This window comes from Phaethon lepturus, unplaced genomic scaffold (assembly GCF_000687285.1).
Source record: "Phaethon lepturus isolate BGI_N335 unplaced genomic scaffold, ASM68728v1 scaffold2477, whole genome shotgun sequence".
NCBI lineage: Eukaryota > Metazoa > Chordata > Aves > Phaethontiformes > Phaethontidae > Phaethon > Phaethon lepturus.
Genome location: NW_010552325.1, coordinates 73,100 through 93,726, shown reverse-complemented (window position 1 = coordinate 93,726; position 20,627 = coordinate 73,100).

Genomic DNA, 20,627 nt, shown 5'->3' with positions numbered 1-20,627 from the left:
ATTTGAAAAATGAATGGAAGGGGTAAATGAATGAAGACTCCGGTAATGGAGCAGTTGTCTGTCCAACAGTATGAACGCAAGACAGCATCCCGCACCGTCGCTCCCGCACAAATTCTTTGCACGAGGTTGTGATTCAGCTTTGTGCAAGCGCTTACTGCTGTAGTGACTGGCATTCTTGCTCAGTGTGTGGCACCCTGCCATAGCTAGCTCTCTCCTCCCCTCTCCCACCCCCAGGGTGAGAGGCCCCACACATTGGGAGCTGTCTGCTGTGGCTTGGTGTTCCGGGAGAAACCTGGCTCCAGTGGTGGGGCTCTGTGAACTAGTGAGTGATCGTGTATGTTCCGGCGGGAGTGCTTAACACAACAGACCATCTACAAGTACGTGGTTGAGAGACGGATGATGAGTACTACTTAGAGGGGACTGAGTGACAAATTGACATCACCAGGGCAGTAACCTGTGGTTAGTTTAGATGGTAGGCAAGAAGGGTGCTATTGGTTTGCCACTAGATAAGACCATGTGTGGTTTTACGTTTTTTTAAAGACCCTTTCAGAAAGATGTTGATACTGTATATATTACATGTGGTAGTCTGGGGGATGTATACTCAGCTACACCCAGAAAGAGGGTCTTTGTTGAGCCCCATGTTGCATTTGACTGATGCACCTAGTGTCACACAAATGTCACATGGCAACAGTGAATATTTATGATACTATAAATCTGCCATTCTTTCTTAAGGGCAGCTGCCTACAAAAAGTCTTTGCAGGAATGGGTCTGCTTTCTGTGACTCCTTGTTCTTTGACGTAACAAGCATAACAGAAATGGCTTTCTGGTGTAGGCATAATTCTGTGCAACCACTAAATAAGTGTCTGTATTACTTCTGTGTCCATGTTTCATGATTTGTTTTCGAGGTTGTATAGCAGCTAGAGTAGCCAAAAGTATTAGGTTGATATTTCAGAATAGTTCTTACCCCTTTTCCTTTTTTTCTGCTCACATAGACAGTACATACAAAATAAACTTGGGTGAGAATACTTGTCTGGCATATGAGTGCAAAACGACTGAGTACAACAATTGTCTAAAAGCTGGGTGGTGGTGGGGAACAAACTGATCTATCACCAGCTGTAATACACTGGTTTCTCACTGAAAAGGAAAATGTTTTGCAATAAAAACACAGCCATATTTGATCTTACTTATACAAATGTGCAGGCATCTTTTGCCTCAGCTCTGCTTTTCCCTGCATCCATTTTTTTCATGCCCACCTCTTAACTGTAATGCTGTTTTGAGTTTGTGCAAGCTGAGCTAGAAAATGTGGTGCTCTGTTGCACACATGTATAATGTAGCACACAGCTCAGGGCAAAGAAGAACTTTTTAAATTATAGTTGTAGAGATTTAAAAAATGAGCAGTAAAAAGTACATGAATAAGGAATATTTATTTGGATTCCAGTTTCTTAAAATGTAGCTGTTGAGATACTTGATTAGATTTTGTACTCGATATGGCATATTCAGTATAAGATCTAATATTGTCTAACATCTGTTGTTAATACAGCCTGCCACCTGGAAATAAATGAATAGATACTCATGGGATATCCAGAAAAAATGTGTGGTTAGAAGCATCACTACTGCTTTGAAAGGAATAGCATAATAATTCATGAACATCATGGTTTCTTCATATGAACAGAACAACTTCATTTGAATTTGAATTATCAAAATTATACTTCATAATGGAAGTTCTAAGGCATACAGTTAGTTTTATGAGATTAAGAAAAAAACCTGCCTCAGAGCATATTGTTTTAAAAGCATTTGAGTGGGTTTACCTTGTGGTCCAGAGAGATCCAGTCTAATCCAAGTTAGATTTCCAAGGGGGAAGTGGGAGGTTGGGTTAGAAAGGTTGGGCTGGTGAGGCTGGTACTTGGAGTAATCATCCCAGACTGAAACAGGTAGGAGCCATGCATGCACATGCTGCCTTGTCTCTGCAGAGCTGAGAGGTTGGTTCTGGTTCTGCTCACACTGGCAACAAGACATTGTATTTGTACGAACAAGCTCTGCACCGTAGAAGACTTGGAGATAATCTTTCCCAGGAGAAAGTGAGCAGTGCATGCTGCTTGGAAAAATCATAGAATCATAGAATGATAGAATGGTTTGGGTTGGAAAGGACCTCTAAAGGTCATCTAGTTCCAACCCCCCTGCCATGGGCAGAGACATCATCCACTAGACCAGGTTGCTCAAAGCCTCATCCAACCTGGCCTTGAACACTTCCAGGGATGACGCATCCACAACTTCTCTGGGCAACCTGTTCTAGTGCCTCACCACCCCCATAGTGAAGAATGTCTTCCTTATATCTAACCTAAGTCTATGCTCTTTCAGTTTAAAGCCATTACCCCTTGTCCTATTGCTACGTGTCCTTGTAAAAAGTCCCTCTCCAGCTTTCTTGTAGGCCCCCTTTAAGTACTGAAGGGCCACAATAAGGTCTTCCCAGAGCCTTCTCTTCTCTGGACTTAACAACCTCAACTCTCTCAATGTGTCTTCACAGGAGAAGTGTTCCAGCCCCCTGATCATCTTCATGGCCCTCCTCTGGACTTGCTCCAACAGGTCCATGTCCTTCTTACGTTGGGGGCCCCAGAGCTGAACACAATACTCCAGGTAGGGTCTTACAAGAGCAGATGGGCAAATTCACTTCCCTTGACCTGCTGGCCATGCTGCTTTTGATAGGATAGGGTGCAGTTGGCTTTCTGGGCTGCAAGTGCACATTGCTGGGTCATGTTGAGCTTCTCATCAACCAACACACCCAAGTCGTTCTCCTCAGGGTTGCTCTCCAGCATGTCGACTGCACCACACAACTTGATGTTGTCAGCAAACTTGCTGAGGGTGCACCATCCATGTCACTGACAAAGATGTCAAACAGCACTGGTCCCAATACTGACACCCAATACTGACACCCCTTGTCACTGGTCTCCACTTGGACAATGAGCCGTTGACCTCAACTCTTTGAGTGCGACCATCCAGCCAATTCCTTACCTGCCAGGTAGTCCATCCGTCAAATCCATGCCTCTCCAGCTTAGAGACAAGGTTGTCATGTGTCAGTGTCAGATGCTTTGTGCAACTCCAGGTAGATGATGTCAGTTGCTCTTCGCTTATCCACCAATGCTGTAAGCCTGTTGTAGAAGGCCACCAAATTTGTCAGGCATGATTTACCCGTACTGAAGCCATGTTGGTTGTCACCAATCACCTTATTTACTGTGTGCCTTAGCATAGTTTCCAGGAGGATCTGCTCCATGATCTTGCTGGGCACAGAGGTGAGACTGACTGATCTGTAGTGCTCTGAGAATAGCTTGGTCCTATTTACACAATTGTATTTTTGTGATACAAAATATCTTTGTCCCTCTAGCAGTCTCTACACATCCTTTTCCATCTCCTTTGTTCTTTGCAGCTGCTGTTTCTGTCTGCTTAATCCAAAGTTTGGAGTTAAGTGGGTTGCTTTTATATCTGATCGTTTTTGGAGGTTCTCTCCACTGACATCTGCCTCACTACGTGTATATTTTTGTTGTTTTCTGACCCACCCTCTAGTATAAGGACCTCAAGAAGTTTATCTTTCCATTTGTGCCACAGCACTGTGTGCTGGATGCCTTTAGTCTTGTTTTTGCTAATAATCCTCTTCTTGTTTAAATTAATTAAATATAAACATATTAAAAAAGAAAGTAGCAGTGGCCAAGTTTTGAATACTGAGTCTACTAATGAAGCTGCTCATCTTCTGGTTTTGCATGCTTCAGTTGGCATGAAGCTTTGTGTTTGCACATCTAGTTCGTATATTTGCGGTGGACTTAGGTGTCCTTTTGTGAAAAATCATGATTGTGGTTTCATGATCATGATGAAATTTGATGAAAATATAAAAACCAATTTGCTTAATATACCTTAAATAGATGTAGTTGTTTTTTGTTTGGTTTTTTTTTCTGAAGTGCAGCTTTATATTGTGACTCTTTTCTTCTCCACACTAGAGCATACAGGAGTTCCATAACGTAACTCCCCGGTAGCAGGGCAGATAAGAGCTCAGCCCTTGTACCTCAGCTGTGCCAGTCTATCGAAGACGGATACGGATGGTTACTACTGCCAGTACAGAGCTGTGTTTGTTGGCTTTGGATGTAGCAAGTCCTGGCCGTGGTTTGGAGGCCCCCTGCTACAATCCCTGTTGTGTTTGCCAGGCAGGCATCATTCATCTGAGCGCTGGCTTGTCTGGGAATTAAACTGCGCTGGGTCCCAGGTGCTGGGAAAGCTCCCTTTGATTAGAAGTGTATTACGTATTGTGTCACAGGTTGGAAGATTAATGAATAATTGTTAAACCACTAAAAGCACTTTAAAGTGCCATGTAATGCTGAGAGATAACACCGAAAGTAAAGAATAATAAGTGAAGCAGCCATTTTTGAAGTAGAAGTTCATCTCTAAAAAGCCCTTATAGATTACATATTTTAGAAGGAAATGAAAAACTAAAGCTATCATAGCACAGTATAGTAGTTTATATTATGGTGATTACAGAATTTTCAAAGTAAATGTTTAAAATGAAGTTGCTGGCATTGATATGTTAATTTAGTTTAACTGCTGTTCTTGTGAGTTTTTGCTGTTGATGAGTGAAACTTTCTTCATTATTTTATTACTATTGGAGACATCAGTAATCATTGCACTGTGGTTAATAAATACAAACAGGGAGATTAGACTAAAGTGCTTTAAATTGTTCTGCAGATTAACAGGCACCATTTATGTTGGAGTTCTCATGACTTTAATCTTGCTGTGGGCACAAAAGAGGATTAAACTATTACTAGATGGCTGGAATTATTTGATTTCCCCCATCCCTTGCAAGGACCCCAAATCAAAGCTATAACTGAAAATTAGAAGTGCAGGCTTCCACTAAAAGCTTTGAGGACATACTTAACGCTGTGATTTGCTTGTGATACTTATAAATTCATTCTGAAATTAAACTTTGTGATGTGCTTTGTCACAGGAATTGAAAGGATTACCCAGTTAGAAATTTTAAATTGCAAGTAATGGAATTGTTATGGAGTGCCTCTAGGAAATACATAATGTGCTGTTGGCATGGTGCACTACACAGTAGAATTTGGCTTTTCCAAGGACTTTCCTTGTCCTTCAGTTTGAGATCACTGTTTTTTTTTTTTTCTGAGATGAGAAGCAGGCAGGTTGTTTCAGTTTTGAATCTGAGGTTGGCCTTGGATTTCAAAGACCTGTTTTGAAATGTGGATCTTTTTTCAGCATTCAAAACTGGTCTTTAACACACACCCTAACGTAAAATTAGGTATCTGGAGAAACAAGAAAGAAAACTTTTAGTATTGCAATGGAGGAAACAGAAATGTTCATTTGAATGGAGAACGACCAAGAAGAAAACTTGGAAATTTACACCCCAAAATACATTAAATTCACCCAATCGAATAATGACAGTGAGCACTGCACACACAAGCAGCAAGCGTGCCTCACTTCCCCGCGAGTCCTTGCTGGCCCCCAAGGCTAGTAGAGGTGGAGAACTCCACAGAGGGGTGTGCACAGGGTCTGCCCCCAGTGCTGTAGCTGCTGCTGTCTGCCAGGAAGCCTCAGAATCCTGGGTGGTACTTTATACCATGTGTGCTGCAATAAATAGGCCACAAGTGGGTCTAGGGCACTCTGCACTGAAACTCCAGAGAGAATCAAGCAGGGATTAATTTGAAATATGATAGCTGCTATTTTAATGGACTTATTGGCACACACCACTTCTAATGTTTTATTTTTGTGCAGTTACGTATGGATATTTTGCACTCGTGGTACTAACACACACTATCTGCCTCAGGTTAGGGAGAACATCCCCGCTAGCAAGGGTGATGTGCACATTAATTTTTAAGGTTTTGCCCACTTTCTTAAAGCCCTGTTTGGAATAAGATTCTGGAGGAGACTGAAGAATGTGCGTATCCCTTTCCTATTTGGGAATTACTACATTCCTGAGTATAATACTGTGTGTGCTGCTTTCTCTACTGCTACCGTCCCAGTGTGGATTCGGAGCGTAACCCAAAGCTTTCTGTATTAATATTTTTGTCCTTATTGAGGACACTAGTGCAAAGGGAGCTCTGTTGGAAGAGGACTGTAGAGTTGGATTATAACGATATTTAACACAGTGTTTTCCATGTGAATTGTTAATACATGGTGTTTTAAATCTTATTTCTGTTCTGATGTAACAGTTTAAAATTAAACCATTCTTAATCTAATTACCACTTCAGCTTTAATACTTTTTAATTTTTTTTTTTGCATAAAACTCATTTTAATTGGAGTAACAAGTATTGCATGTTTTATGAAACACCTTCATTGAAAGTCTTGGATTCTTTCCATTGGGGTCCCTACAGACCCATCCAGTTTGAAAATACGCTGTTTTATCCTCTCCTTAATTACAGTACTTGGAGCAACTCTCTGTGAACTGTTTTTAAGTTCCACCAGATAATGAGTCTACCAGAACTAGTGAGTGTACGACAGAAAACTATTTGCAGGAGGAAGCTTGCTGTTGCTTAGCTACCTATCTTTTTAATTTGGAATCTCCAGCGATTTGGTAATGACTAGCCCTTAAGCTGCTAAATGTATTTGTTCATGACACATTGTACCATTTTCTATGTGCGTTTCACCTATGTGTTACTGCCATTATTGTAGGGAGAAAGAGGGCGTTTATAATGGGGTTGTATTGTGGCATAGATCACAAAACCTAAAGATGTCAGTTAGATGAGCAGCACTTGGTATACTGAGTTCTTAGGTGGGTACTACAACAATGAAATTCAGAATAACTTGAGCCAAAAGAGCTACTGCCTGTGCTCCTCCAGATCAATTGAGAAAGTTATGCATAATTTGTAAGTACTGCAACCAATCTGTAGTCTTTTAATAGTACACATTCTCACATCAATTTGGGCATAATAAAGATACATAATTAATTGCAAATTAAAATACTGCAACACTTAACTTTTTTTTGTCCATTTAGCATTTTCTTGCAAGTGAAAAAATGCCCGATGTTCAAAAATTGCATGACTTTCACAGAAATTTGTTGGAATAAGACCCTGAGGTAGGCAATGTTCATTGGATAAATGCTGAAATTTTTTTTTTAGGAATCTGGGAAAAACTATATTCACTAATGCTTTCTGTTCAGTCTTAAAATTGTAAAGGGACAGTTTATCTAGGGATTGCTTATGGCCACAGAACTGACACAAGCATAGAAGGAAATTCTGTCTTTTCTAAACCTTTTTCCTGTATGAGGATCTAAAAAGGAAGCTTTTTCATTTCCTATTAAAGTGGTTTTTCCTGACTTTAATAGTTTTTCCCATTAGGAGAGGTCTCTTTGGCTCTTCCCTGCCTGCCTGCACGAAATAGTCAAAGCGGCTTCTGCAGCAATACAGTTGAGGCTCACGTATGCTTATGGAAGGGCATCCCGCCTTGGCCTCTGACTTCATTCTGCGAGACTGCTGGCGTAGCTGTGACAGCTCGGAGTGATGCCGCGCTTCCTCGCTGACATAGGTATACCGGCAGTGCTTGTGGTGGTGACACAACTGCGTCAAGGGGGAAGGATTGTTGGGTCTGCTTTACAAGGGTGCCGGCTGAAAGCTCTCTGCCAGCCTGTGTGACAAGTACAGTAATTTATGGAAGCAGCGACTCCATCTTACATGTAGATGGATTTGATTCACAGGTGCAAAATGCAGCTTTCTGTAAAGGAACTTCAGGGTTTTTGTTTCCTTTTACCTGACTTCCTTTTGTTTCCTGCTTAGCTGATGTACCCAGCTGGACAAAGATTTGTTATTGAAGTTTTCTGTGTTATATTTGTTACGATTTTAGAAGGATGAACTTGTCAATTTGAAAGCTAATTATATTTTTAATTCAGTGATGCACTTTCTTGGGAATCTATGAGCAAGTTATTTTAAAGAAAATTACGTATTTTGACTTTTACCGGTATACTTTGTAGGTTTAAACACAAATCTGTGTAACCCTGTTTTAGGTATTCATAAGGTTTTGATGTCTGTACATGCCCCTGCTGGAGAATACTGGTGTATTTCAATGTGAGTTTGTGCTCAATTAACCTCACTATTTACTTACAGATGTACAATAGCGTTGCACCTCTTTTCCCTTTCATTGAGGTTTAATATTTATGTGTAGATTTCACTTTCTGGGTCTGTAGATCTTTCTCATTAAGATAATTTATTTTTAGTATTACTAAGTGTGTAGTTCTTGTATATCCTCATATGTATTTTTTGTTGTGCCTTCATGTTGTTAATCCTTCACATTTTAACATTGCATCCCATGGCTTTAAACTGACTGTATATATGTCCTTGCTTTCCCAGCGCGGAGCCATTGCTGCACTGGCCTCCGTTTGCTTGTGGAATTCCATGGAGGCTTCAGTACATGGCATGACAAAATGTAAAACCATACTCATAGATCACCTTATAAATATTTATTCATATAAATTCTTTAAAGAAATTAAATTACGTGTTCTATAGAAAATAGGAGAGAGAGGCTTTTAGTGTCACTGACTGCAAATTGAAGTCATTTGTCTAGAAGGGTCAGGTGCCACTTTGTGGTAAGGAATTTGTCTGAGATCCAAGAAGGGAAAGATTGATAGTACAAAGAGATTGATGAAACAGGCACTGCAATATGCATATGAAGTTACGGGTTAATTAGGAAGATTTAAACAAGAAAGTTCCTTTGTGTGGAGAAGTGTCATGTGCTGTTACTTTCAGAAGCAAGGTGCGCTGGCAGCCTTTTTGAACGTGCAGAGTTGATTTTCTGAGATGTTTGTATGGAGATGTGTGGTTGCGAGTGTCAGCGAGGTGGCAGATTACCGACAGCAAGTACGCTGCAGCTGATGAGCGCTTCTTAGAAAATTGAGTGGTTTGCATATAGAGACACCATCTCTGCTCATATCTTTGGTTTTGTTGTTGTTGATGTAAATTATAATGCTGGTTCTGTGATTTCTGTATTGGAGTAAAATCATCAATATTTCAGAGTGCCAACTTTTTCGGGTGTCTCGGGTGACATGGCTATTTGTTATACTTTTTAATTAGAAGTATGATACTTAGAGAAAAAAATCCTAAAGCTAAAACTAAGTAGCTTGGAAAATGGGAGTTGAGCAATCAACAAACATTGTTTTCTTGTTGGTAGGAAAGCTGTTTTGAAAGAACAGATGCTGCAGACTGTTCCTTATTGCATTAAAGTTCACCAGCCACCTGGTACATTTAGTGGAGAATGACAAGCTTCCGTATGCAGATTCAGGCAGAAATTGAAACAGTACCATCTTTTGTAATAGCTAGTCACATGGCAGAAAGAGAATCTTAAATTTGACTTGAATGCAACAGAACCAAAATACTCTCTGTGCCCCTTGTATCGCATTCTATACCAGGACAAAATAGTGCAAATCTTTCAGCAAGGCACGAATAAAAAGCACAGCAAGCACTTCAGTATTTATTATTGTAATAGTAAATCTTCTCTGTCTGCCTAGAACATCTGTAAAACATACCTGCTGAGGGCAAGAGTAAGGACAGGCATGAGGGACTGAGTTATACTTCTAAATACTGGAATTCTGATATTTTTGTTTTGATATACTTAGCTAACATTTTGCGTTCCTATAGCTTCACCTTATTCTTAGCCTCAGAGACAGGTCTTGGGGCACATAGCAGCTCTTATCTTCTACAGTCCATTTCTCACTGAATATGGAGTAGCTGAGGTTTGTTTTTTTTTAAATATGAAGAGGAAGACGACAGACAAGTTTTATCTTGTCTTACTGCTAAGTGTGAGATAGAAATTGTAGTGTATTGCTTTTTACTGCAGATGGAAAAAATTGTTGAAGGCACAGGTATTTGAATTGCAGAATATATTTCTATATGAATGAAAGGCAGTTAGACTCAATGAGGCCCCTGGGATAGGTGATTGGCATTAAAAACAGTCCTGTTTTGTTTTATAATATTCCTGTAATCATGAATCTTAGCTTCTTATGTGGTTAGGTATCTGTTTATTCACATAATTCTGAGTACAAAAGGAGCTGTAGAAAACATTCTAGGCAGTGGAAAAACAACACTCTTCTCTCTTTCACATTTTCACTTGTAGGAACCGTTTTTCATACGTGCAGCATTTTTCTGTTGTATTAACATGAGACCAGATACGAGAAATGCTGTCCAAACAAATGAATTTGAACATGTCCCACAACGCTGATATGCACCATCAAAGTGGTGTCTCAGGCACTGTTCTAGTAGCTTTTTTGTGGTACTTAACGTCCCTGCTTGAGTGGCAGCTCACCTCCTATCACCCTTTCCACAACATCAAGTAGAAAGATGCTTCTACTTTATGAAGAAATAGAGCTTATTGGTATTTTTCTCTACTGCAAGAATTTTTTTTTTTTTTTTGCACTTGGTAAACACAGTGCCTGTTTAATGTGAAAACTAAATAAGAATTCTTTGGTTTTTCTTTGTGTTTTCTTTTTTTCAGAAACCAAAACAAAAGGACTGGCATCCTCCCGGTGGGTTTATTTTAGGGCTCTGGGCATTGATCATCATGGTTTTCTTCAAAACATATGGAATCAAGCACATGAAACACATCTTCTGAATTCAAGCAAGCAAGATGATTGCATTGACTGCTACTTTGGATTCATTGGTGTCATCTGAGTGCTCTGTATGTCTGTTATGGTTGTAGTGAAAAACAGCATTAAGATCTTGCTTCTAAAGGTTTTCTGAAGTCATCTCTTCTGCCCCTCTTTCTGAGAAGAGTCTAACAAATGGTTTTAATGTTAGACTTTTTTTGTTGTTGTTTTAAACACATTTTAATGCTTTTCTGAGCAATTTTTCTTTCTGGTTAAACTTAAAAAAGAGGAGGGACCTAAACAGAGTAATGGAATTTCTGAGGCTGATTGTGAATTGTAAATGGGTAAATTCTTTCCCCAATTCTTCAAAGAAAATCTTAGAAGTAGTCAGAACGAGACATTGTGCAGAATGTTATTTAAGATGTCATTTTATCAATAAAAACTTAAGCCACTTTGCAGACTTTGACATGGCATATTGAAAGGTTTCTTCACAGAAATAAAAATACTCTAGAATATATTGATTTTTTTTCTTGTTCTTTTTTATTCCCTGCTAAATACAACCCTTAGATCAGTCCTTTCACCTTAGGCAGTTTTGAGTCTAGGATTCTATGAGTTGGTGAAAGTGAAACAAAAGTATGTAATGACCTCACTGAATCTACTTCAAAAAAAGCGAAACTATGACTTCACCATATCCATTAGGAACCCTCCATAGGTGTCGTATTTTCACTCCTTACAATGTGGAGTTGGATGCTTTCAGGATTTTCAGTGCACTGGATTTTTGCATAGAACAAAATTCACTGGGGTATCAGGATGAAAAATGTTATAAATTGTACTACTGTGTTCTGTAGTTTTTGAGCCCTTGGAAAATGAGCTGTATCACCTAGGTTTTGTAAAGTCTGTTTTGGCATATTGATTTGTTCTTGGACATTTACTAAATGTATGTTAAAAGGGTTTTGTCTGTATAATATACTGATATTAGTGAAGAGAAGAGCAAAATTGTGCATGTATAGAAACAAGTCTGTCAGCAAGAAGAAGCTTTTGCCAAATGCGTTTGGAACCTGGTCTCTAGCTTAATCATAATAAAGCTTACACAATGCATACATGTGCAAATGCTAGATACGTATCTCTGAAAGTTATTAGGAATTATTTGTAATCACACAGAGTATCAGAGCCAATAGATTTTTCTTAAAATATGGTATTGAAAATTTCGATATTGCACAAAACATACAAATTTAAGTGCTTAAATGTTTTTGTTGTCCTTTTTTCTTCTCTTTCAGATTGATTGTGGTATCATAGCCTCAGCTTAGGGGTAGCGAATTTGTCAGAGCGCTGTATGTATGCACTGACTGGGAGGGCTACAGAGAAGGCAGACATTGAGGCTTCCAGCTGTTTCGAAGGGCTGATGCCAGAGAACAATAAAACAAGCAGTGTAGTACATCTCTGAGTATTAAAAACTTATTTTTCTCCACACATCTTCTAGGCTTGGAGAGGATAAAGGTACAAAATGATCCATTATCAGAAGGTAAACACTTGCCTGCCACACCTCTACCTCACTATAAAGCTTTGGTACTGAGAACTTTCTGTTGCACTTTTTGGTGAACAGCGTGAATTCTTTTCAGTAGCATGCACTAAGCACCAAGAATAGGAATTAATCTGTATTTAAAACAAAAGCATTCCTACACCACTGTTCTTATAGTTCTGTAAACTGATACTGTGTGATAAATACTACTAGAGATTTCTTCCCAGTTTGCTGATACGTTTTTGTATAATTGATGCACAGGTATCCTCTGCCAACAGCAATGCAACTTCATGTGAAAGGTAAAAGCTTTTTGAAAAAAGCGCTTTTTTTTTTGTGAAATTTTTCTGAAAGTGCCTCCCTCGGAGAGGGAGGAGTTGAATGGGTCTGAGCAGCGTTCCTAGTGCTGGATCTCTGTATCTCTTCACAATTTGTTGGGTTTTGCACCCTTCATAAGCAATGACTTCGTATCCAAAGTCTGATACAATGGTGACTTCTCTTAAAATGCGAAAACCTTCCCCCCGCCACCCCTCAGCTATTTCTAATGCAACAATCAATTAAGGTTTGTTGTAGACAGACTGTATAGAAATGCAAAGAGACACCGTAGAAATGTGTAGAGATTGTATAGAAATGAATCCTACAGAATTTCTTAGACGATTTGCTTAGCTTTCATTTTTTAATCCAGCCTTTGATACTTTTTCAATTGTAATGAATATTTTTAATCAAATATTTCTTCTATAGGCAAGTTTTATAGTCACTTCAAAAAGTGTCTAAAGTTAAGTTGATAGAGCTTTGTGCCTTACTTCAGTTGCAATTACACTTACTCAGGCTCCTCAGACTGTGTTGGTTTTTTCTTTCCCTCTTTCAGCCACCTTTTGCAGAAAGTGATAGATGGAAGCATCAACAGAACTCAGCTGAATTTTGCAAGTAGCAGAAGATACCAAAGATGCAGTCCTTTTAAAAGCTTATCTGCTTGGGGAAAAGGAGGCAATTAGGTGGGTTATTAAAATGCAGTTTATGAATAGAAGCACTCAGTAAGTGTGCCTGTGAAGGTGATTAAATTGAAGTGAGAACAACAATTTGACTGGAACGCAGCAAACTATGCTTCGGGCACTTCTAACATTTTTATATGCACAAACTGAGGAGTTGAAATAGATCGCTCTCAGAGTCACCATAAAGTTGCCTGTGCTACACATAATGACACATAGTGTGATAAAAGTGATAACTTTTATTCCTTGAATAGTTATCGTCTGAAAGCAAGTATAGAAATGTCACAAAATTGTCTGTAAATGTGTTGTGTTTTGTTTTTTTGTTTAAACCCCTTCGCACTCAGTTTAGGATCTGGGCTCTGGGAACCAACCAGGTCATTCTCACTCACAAGCCATTTGTGTTTTTCGTGGCAAACAATGTGCTTATGCAGTATAGATGCTTCCTCCATTCTGCAAAGGTGATCTTTTTAATAGAATCAGAGCAGAATTAAATTTCAGCATTTTGTGAGTCTTCATAGATAGGTTTGTGAACCAAGCATGTCCATGCTTGCAAAATTTTGTACATTCATGTCTGTACCCTGTACTATATACCTGCATTGACAGGTCTTGCAATGGGTTCCATAGACATTGTTTAGAACACTTATGGGTGATAAAAATATAAGTAAGTTGTTTCAGTTTTTCATCTCGCTTTTGGGATCACATATTGAAATGCATTACTATTATTGAACTGAAGAAATGGTAAGTTAACAGTAGGTTTATACTTGCATACATGTTCTCTCATGTCTCTGAACTGTCTATGAAATGCTGTTCACATTTGAGAACACTGTTTTGTGTGACCATGCCCAAACATGGCCCAACAACGTGTGACTTTCAGCTACAGTTTCATAACAGACTGAAAAGTGAGATTCCCACAAAAATCAGTGGAGAAGGAAGCCAGAGTAGTGATGAGACAATCAGAGTTTCATTGGTCTATGCCAGCTAAATGTTTTTATATTTATGTGAATATTGCCATGAAATGCTGTCATCTTAGCATAAGCAAAGATTCATAGACTATTCAAAAGTATCTTTACAAATATCAGTAGCAATAGTGTATCTCATCTAGAGAGTGGACTCTTTTTTTTTTTTTTTTTTGGCAGTAAGTTTTCCCCCCTGAAAGCTGGTTTCCATTATTGATTACAGAAAAGCAAATGTGATTTGGTTTTAATTGTGTTTCTGAGTGTCTGCAAATTGAGCCCATTTTCATCTCTTGTTTCAGCAGTCGGGGATTTCCATTCTCTTGTACCACATCCATGAAACGTACTGAAAGTGAACGGATCTCATAGTCTGATGTGCCTTCAGCTGGGCATCATTGTGTGCTAAAGCAGGGCTGAGTTGCACATAGTGCTAAATCAGTGATTTGTGCAAAGACCAGGTGCAGCTGTGAATTTATCATGGGTGGAGAGGATTTGCTAAGTGATGAGGACAGGGAGATGTTCTGTATTCCTCAACATGTACGCATGATTTGAAGGACTAACTGTCCCGCTGGGGCAGAGAAGTCTGCAGCCCTGACAAGCCCAATGCCAACAGCATGTCATTCAAGTTTTTTTTGAAGCCTGAGAGCTGCTTCTTTCTCTTCTTTGACGGATGCTTAGAGGGAAGGAATAAAAAGAAGTTTCTGGTCTGAAGGCTTCCAAAAACTGAGCTAATTACCCTTTCAATATAGACGGGGGAATGAGAAGCTGCCAATTGCAGGTAAATAGTTAGATTTTATCCAGTACTTTGTTGTGTTGTGGACTGAAAAGCTTCTACAAGTTGAAGATTATTTGGACTTGATAAAAATAGATGAAGTGGAAGGCAATTCACAAAGAATGGCGTATTTCATGGAGTCTGCAGCATTTGGAGAGATGACAACCTATGTACATGGCACAGTTTGGGGACAAAGATTGCGGGTGTCAGAAAACTCAGTGTCCCTGTGTACAGATCTTCCAGCTCTGTCTGTGTCAGAGCTGTGTGTGTGACCTGGTAGAATTTTATCGTGCTTCCAGACTAATTCACCTTTGGACTGAGGACAAGCATGAAGTATTTTGCCCATGAGACTAATCTATCCATAACGTTATAAACTACAAAAAATAGCAGTGTGTATAATGAAAGTGCCTTCTCAACCATCACTTCACCACTTCTGTACAATAATGACCATAATAGTTTTTGCACTTTTTAAGTGGTGAAAGACAAATTTTAAAAAATCAAGAAATGTGTTTCTTGTGGAAGAATATATCCTCTGCTGTGTGCACTCTGCTATTACTTCTGCTTTCCCTCCTTCCATGAACTTTTAAAAATAATATGCTGTAGAGAAATTCATCTTGAAAGCGTTGGTGTTTTATGATGAAGACTTGTATATGCTGCATAACATACTCTGAAATCAGCATTTCATAGCACTAATTTCACTTGCAATTTCTTTAAAATGAGTTATTTTTCTCCCTTAATGAGGATTTCTGCCTGATTTAGTGATTAAATTGATAGTGTTTAAGGCTTCAGTTTGAAGTTTATGATGTACATCTGTTGATGTTTGGTTGTGCTGTGTCTTCTTCCCCATGCAAACTTTAAACTTTCTTTTCCTTTCTTTTAATGTAAATGCACAAAGAACACCGAAGCCAGTCCAGAACTGAGCCAGTTTTGCTTCTCTGGCCAACAGGATTACTAGGGATGCGAACTGTATCAGCAGAAGTTATTTTGGTGGCATTGTTTACAGCAATCCATTGAACAAACCAAGCTATACCAGAAACATACTGTTTCAATAGTACAATAGCAGTGCTGGCAAAGCTCCAGCACAGCTGCTGGTTTCTTACAAAGTGACTTTTTTTCACACTGATGACCACTACATAGCTTTGGTGACACTTTGTAGGGACCAGGCAACTGGGCTGTGGTTTATTTGGGAGATTCGTGGCATGTCATACTAGTCCCTATGTCAAAATTGACTAATCTGAAATAGCAAGTAATTTCGTTTCTTGCCTGCAAAAGGACTTACTGGAATAATGCTGTTATACATTAAATGTTTGGCTAGGTCCACTGGTTTTGCATGTAGTGGGCATTTTAAACTTAAGCTCTGTCCTTTATATGCAGTTCCAATATAATGGTACTTACTTCCCTTGTCAACTGCTTCGATATTTACCAATGAAGAGCATCACTAAGCATCAGATACTGCTGTTTGGTTTTGGTTAAGTTACTTACTTTTTCTGTACTGGTTTTCCTGTCCAGGTTAAGTTTGTAGCTCAAAATATTATGGCTCAAAATTGTGATGGTTTTAGGGTCCCCTTACGTCCCTTGGTCTTATAGTGCAAGTAGAATGGCAAATAGGGCCATCAGTATATCACTGCAATGTATGTTTGTATTTTGTACGGGTCTTTTACGTACCCTTCTCTGCAGCAGTCCTTTGCTGCTTTTTTTTTGGTGTGTAGAAGGTTTTCTGCAGTTGCTTTTGTTGTTCAATTCTGTATAGCTGCTCCTTCTCTGCAATATCATTTGCAACGGACTGACCAGGAATAGCTTTTTAGTGTTTCATGTAATACTCATCTACAGATGTATAGCCATGTTAAGAAAAAATAATGCCATAGTGGGCAATGTTCCAGTTTTCTCCAACACAAATGAGCAGTCCCACTGAATACCAGTAACCTCTTTCAATTTTGGCATTGTATGCAGCTTGGTTACAGCAAGGATGCAGTGGAGAGAAGCATATTCTCATAGGTTATAAATCTAAAAATTTCTTCTGCCTTTTTTGTTAAAACATAAACCTAACCCAAGCTCTTGCCTTAAACTCAGCCACACCAAACGGTTCCCTTCAGAATTTCCTTTGTTTTGCTATTAACAGACTTGCATCATGTTGCGTGTGTGGATCCTAGCTAATAGGCTCCGACTGATCTGATAGCCAAAGTGAAGTAAGCAAAGTCCTAAAACCTTATACCTTGCTAAATATGCATTATTCCCTTTATCTTCTCTGTACTTCAGGAAGTATCTAGTGCCCTCAAAGCTAATGATGTTATCTTAACAGTTGTCTGGGCTGTGTGAAGAAGCTGGCAGATTTAAATGTCACTAGGCATCTCTTGAAGAAGATAAACCTGTTCTGAGAAACCAGATTATTAAGATGGCTTTCCTTGGCTGTTAAGGAGGGTCCAGTCTTGCTCTCCATCTGAGCTACATGCTTTGACATTGCCTTCAGTAAAATGAGAATGCAATTACTGTTGTTAGATCTTGGGGCTGCCTGGCGCATGGTCAGTATGGCAAGATTGTAACTGGGCTTTAGTGTAAAAGTTGACGTTCATTGGACACCTCTCCCCCCCGCCCCCATTTTTTTAATTTATCTATTTATTTAGACAGAGTCTAGCCCCTGTATCCAATGTCTGGGAGAGCCCTGGGGTAGATGCCAAGGGAAAAGTACAGAAAAGCAGAGAAAATTTATTGAGACATTTTCCTGTGGAATTCTGCTTGTAACCTTAAGCTGATGACGCATCCTCTTAGCCTTTATTTCCTATGTTCAGATGGGTTCCGTAGGTGAGGATCTTCTCTTTTATCCTTTGGTGCCACAGCTTCTTCAGAAGTCTTTTGAGAGACACCTTGTGAAACTAGTTGTGGAACTCTAAGTGGACTCCTTACCTGAATCTTCTTGTCCACGTGCTTCAGAGAACTTTGAAGAACTCTAAATAGATTTTTGAGGTGTGGCTTTTCTTACAGAAGCTGCATTACATCTTAGCCGGTGTATCTTCTTTATGACTGCTAATGCTGTTCCTTGTTACGATTTTCCAGCTGTTTGGAACGCGCTCGGACTGCTTGTCTGTAGTTTCTTGTCCTTCTGTCTTCCTGATTTCTGAAGACAACTCCTGGTCAAAGTAAAGTACTCCAGTGAACGAGGACACTGTATGTTGATCATCTGCTGACTGGTTTTTCTGGCTTGGTTGGTGCTCGACGACAGACATCAAAAGGAAATTTCTCCCTTTTCTGCTGGCAGTGCAAGTATGTCCTGCGACAGCTGTGTGCTCTCATGCTGATTCATGAGATGAATTCAACCAGATGCTGGTTCACGGCCTGTTTCCACACATCTGCATCTGCCACGGAGCCTGTTCTACAGTCAGCCGTGATAAGTCACCATCTTTGTTTACACTGTGATACTGAAACTCCATCCTCAGGGTGGTCAAAGGGTATCATTTGACATTTCATGTTTTGTTGTAATTTTCAGCTACAATCTAGTGGTTTTAGCTGTATTTACCATAAGCAGAGCCATTTTACAGTCATTTTATAAAACGTCCTTTGAGTTTTATACTTTTCGCTTCCCTTTTATATTTCCTAGGTTTGTTTAAAGGAGATTGTCCTTAAAAGATTATTTTCTTTCTTCTCCTCCTTTCTCCTTATGAAATCTTATACTTGTGATAGGTAAGGTGTGCTTGCAGGAGGCAGCTGGAAACCCAAAGTGATCAGTGTAAACTCATGCACCAGGAAAGGTGAAGTACTGATACCTGTAAGGTTTCTCTACTTCCTTCTCTTTTGCTCTACAGTTTGTTGTCTACAAGTCCTCTTTCACTGTTTAACTTTATGGGTTTTTATCCTTAAGCTATGTTTTTAATTGAACTAGATATTACATCAAATATAATAATTAACTTTCATTAGTCAGAACTGATTATCAGGATTTTTCAAAGAGTTTTGTGGCACATGTGATGGATTTGTAGAATATTGAAAAGAAACTTCTGCAGGACAACCATTGCTACTGAGCAATGACTTCCCACTCTGTCAGCTCCAGCCTGACTTTGATCTTCATATTCCAGCGGAATACAGCTGGATAGCTGAAACCATGCTTTACTCCTTACTCTTTAGACTCCAATGTTCTTCCAGTTATTTTTATGTTATTGTGTCCTTGCCTCCTTAGAGCTACTTTGGGTAAAAATCACTTAGTCTCCTATGGAGTTTGCCTGAGAAGTACTGCAGGACAAGACCCAGGTAAGCACCTTCTGCAGAATTTTACCAATTTACGCTGTTTGTGTGTATGTATATATAATACGTGAAATTGCCATTGTGTGTTCTGCTGGCTAGAGGCAGGAGCAGCTGTCAGCAGACCTGAATATCTTCTAAAATCTAGTGCTAAGGCTGTAACTTGGTTTTAATAAGTTTCTTAACTTCCCCTTCCCTCAGTTTCCTTACACAGGAATAAATAGTATTAACTTGTCTGTCTGAGGTGCTTTACCACTTTGAATGGAAGGTTTTCTCAAAGTGCACTGCGGTTTTGCTTTGTATTGTCATGCTGCTAGCTGGGCATCTTGCAACCACTGCACCAAAATAACAGAAACTGATGGTTCTGTTTTTCTGTTCTCAGTTGCGGAGATATTTTAACATTCTCTGTTCCAGTTGCACGTTATCACGGCATAAGAACTAGGGTTCTTTGAGATGAAAAATAGCTACTCTGATGAAGCCAGGCGTAAAAGCATAAGGTATGCAAGGATTTCAGAACTAAAGTAACATAGATCTTAAAACTGCTGATGTCTCTAAACACTGTTTTGCAACAGTTTTTAATATGTGAAATGATGCGTGCTGCAGATCATGAATCGATCAAATTACAGTGGAGTGTAAGCTGACAGCATAAACCAGAAAATGGCAGCATGGCCTAGTTTGTACTACTTATCTCTGGTCTGACAGCATTTTCTATCATAAATCTGTTTGTTTTATAACTTGGCCATAAAACCTTACTTCAGTCCGAAATGTGGTAGGATTGCTGCAGTTCAAAACTTGTGCTTTTGTAGAAAAATACATCAGTAATTTGTAAATTAAAATTGCAGCACTTTAAAAATTATTTACCTTTGTTTTGCACTCTTGTAACACGCTTTTTGGACTGGATTTATGTTCCATGTAAATCTGTGTCATCTATCCTATTTAAAACTTGCCGTCTCCTTGGCTTCATCAAATTCCTTTTGCAGTGAATTTTATATATACAGGTGTGACTTGCTCTTAGAAAATACTCCTTCATACTTTTTGTAATTAGATGGGGGAACTTGCTGAAACTCCACAGGAAGTTGATGAGACTAAAGTGAGTTTTGGGTTTGTTTTGTTTAAAAGAGTGACAAGAACAATACATAGTTGTTACGAACAGAAACTGAGGAAGGAATATTTACAATCTTTAGCTTCACTCCGTTACAAGTGAAGAGATCTAATGTCAGTGCATTCTGTGTTTCGTCTTCACATTCTTAACACTTCACCTGATCTATTTGGTATTGACCAGTCTTGCTGTCAGGCAGCAAGCATGTGGAGCACAACAGAGCCTGGCAAGTCCCCATCGTTATACTGAAAAGTAGATCAGTGTAATCTAATCTATTTTAAAATGATCTGTTTTTAAAAATAACATAACTAAATATTTAGCATACATATCCTGCAGCCCTTGATAAATGGAAAAACTAAGAGCTCTATCTTAGAATTATAAGATCTTTTTATTATTGTATCACTAATAAAAGTAACAAAAGGATGGTAGCATCAGAGGACCTACTGTGATCTGTACCATGTCTTGCAGTCACATCAGGAATGATCTGTGAATCAATTTGACAGAATTCAT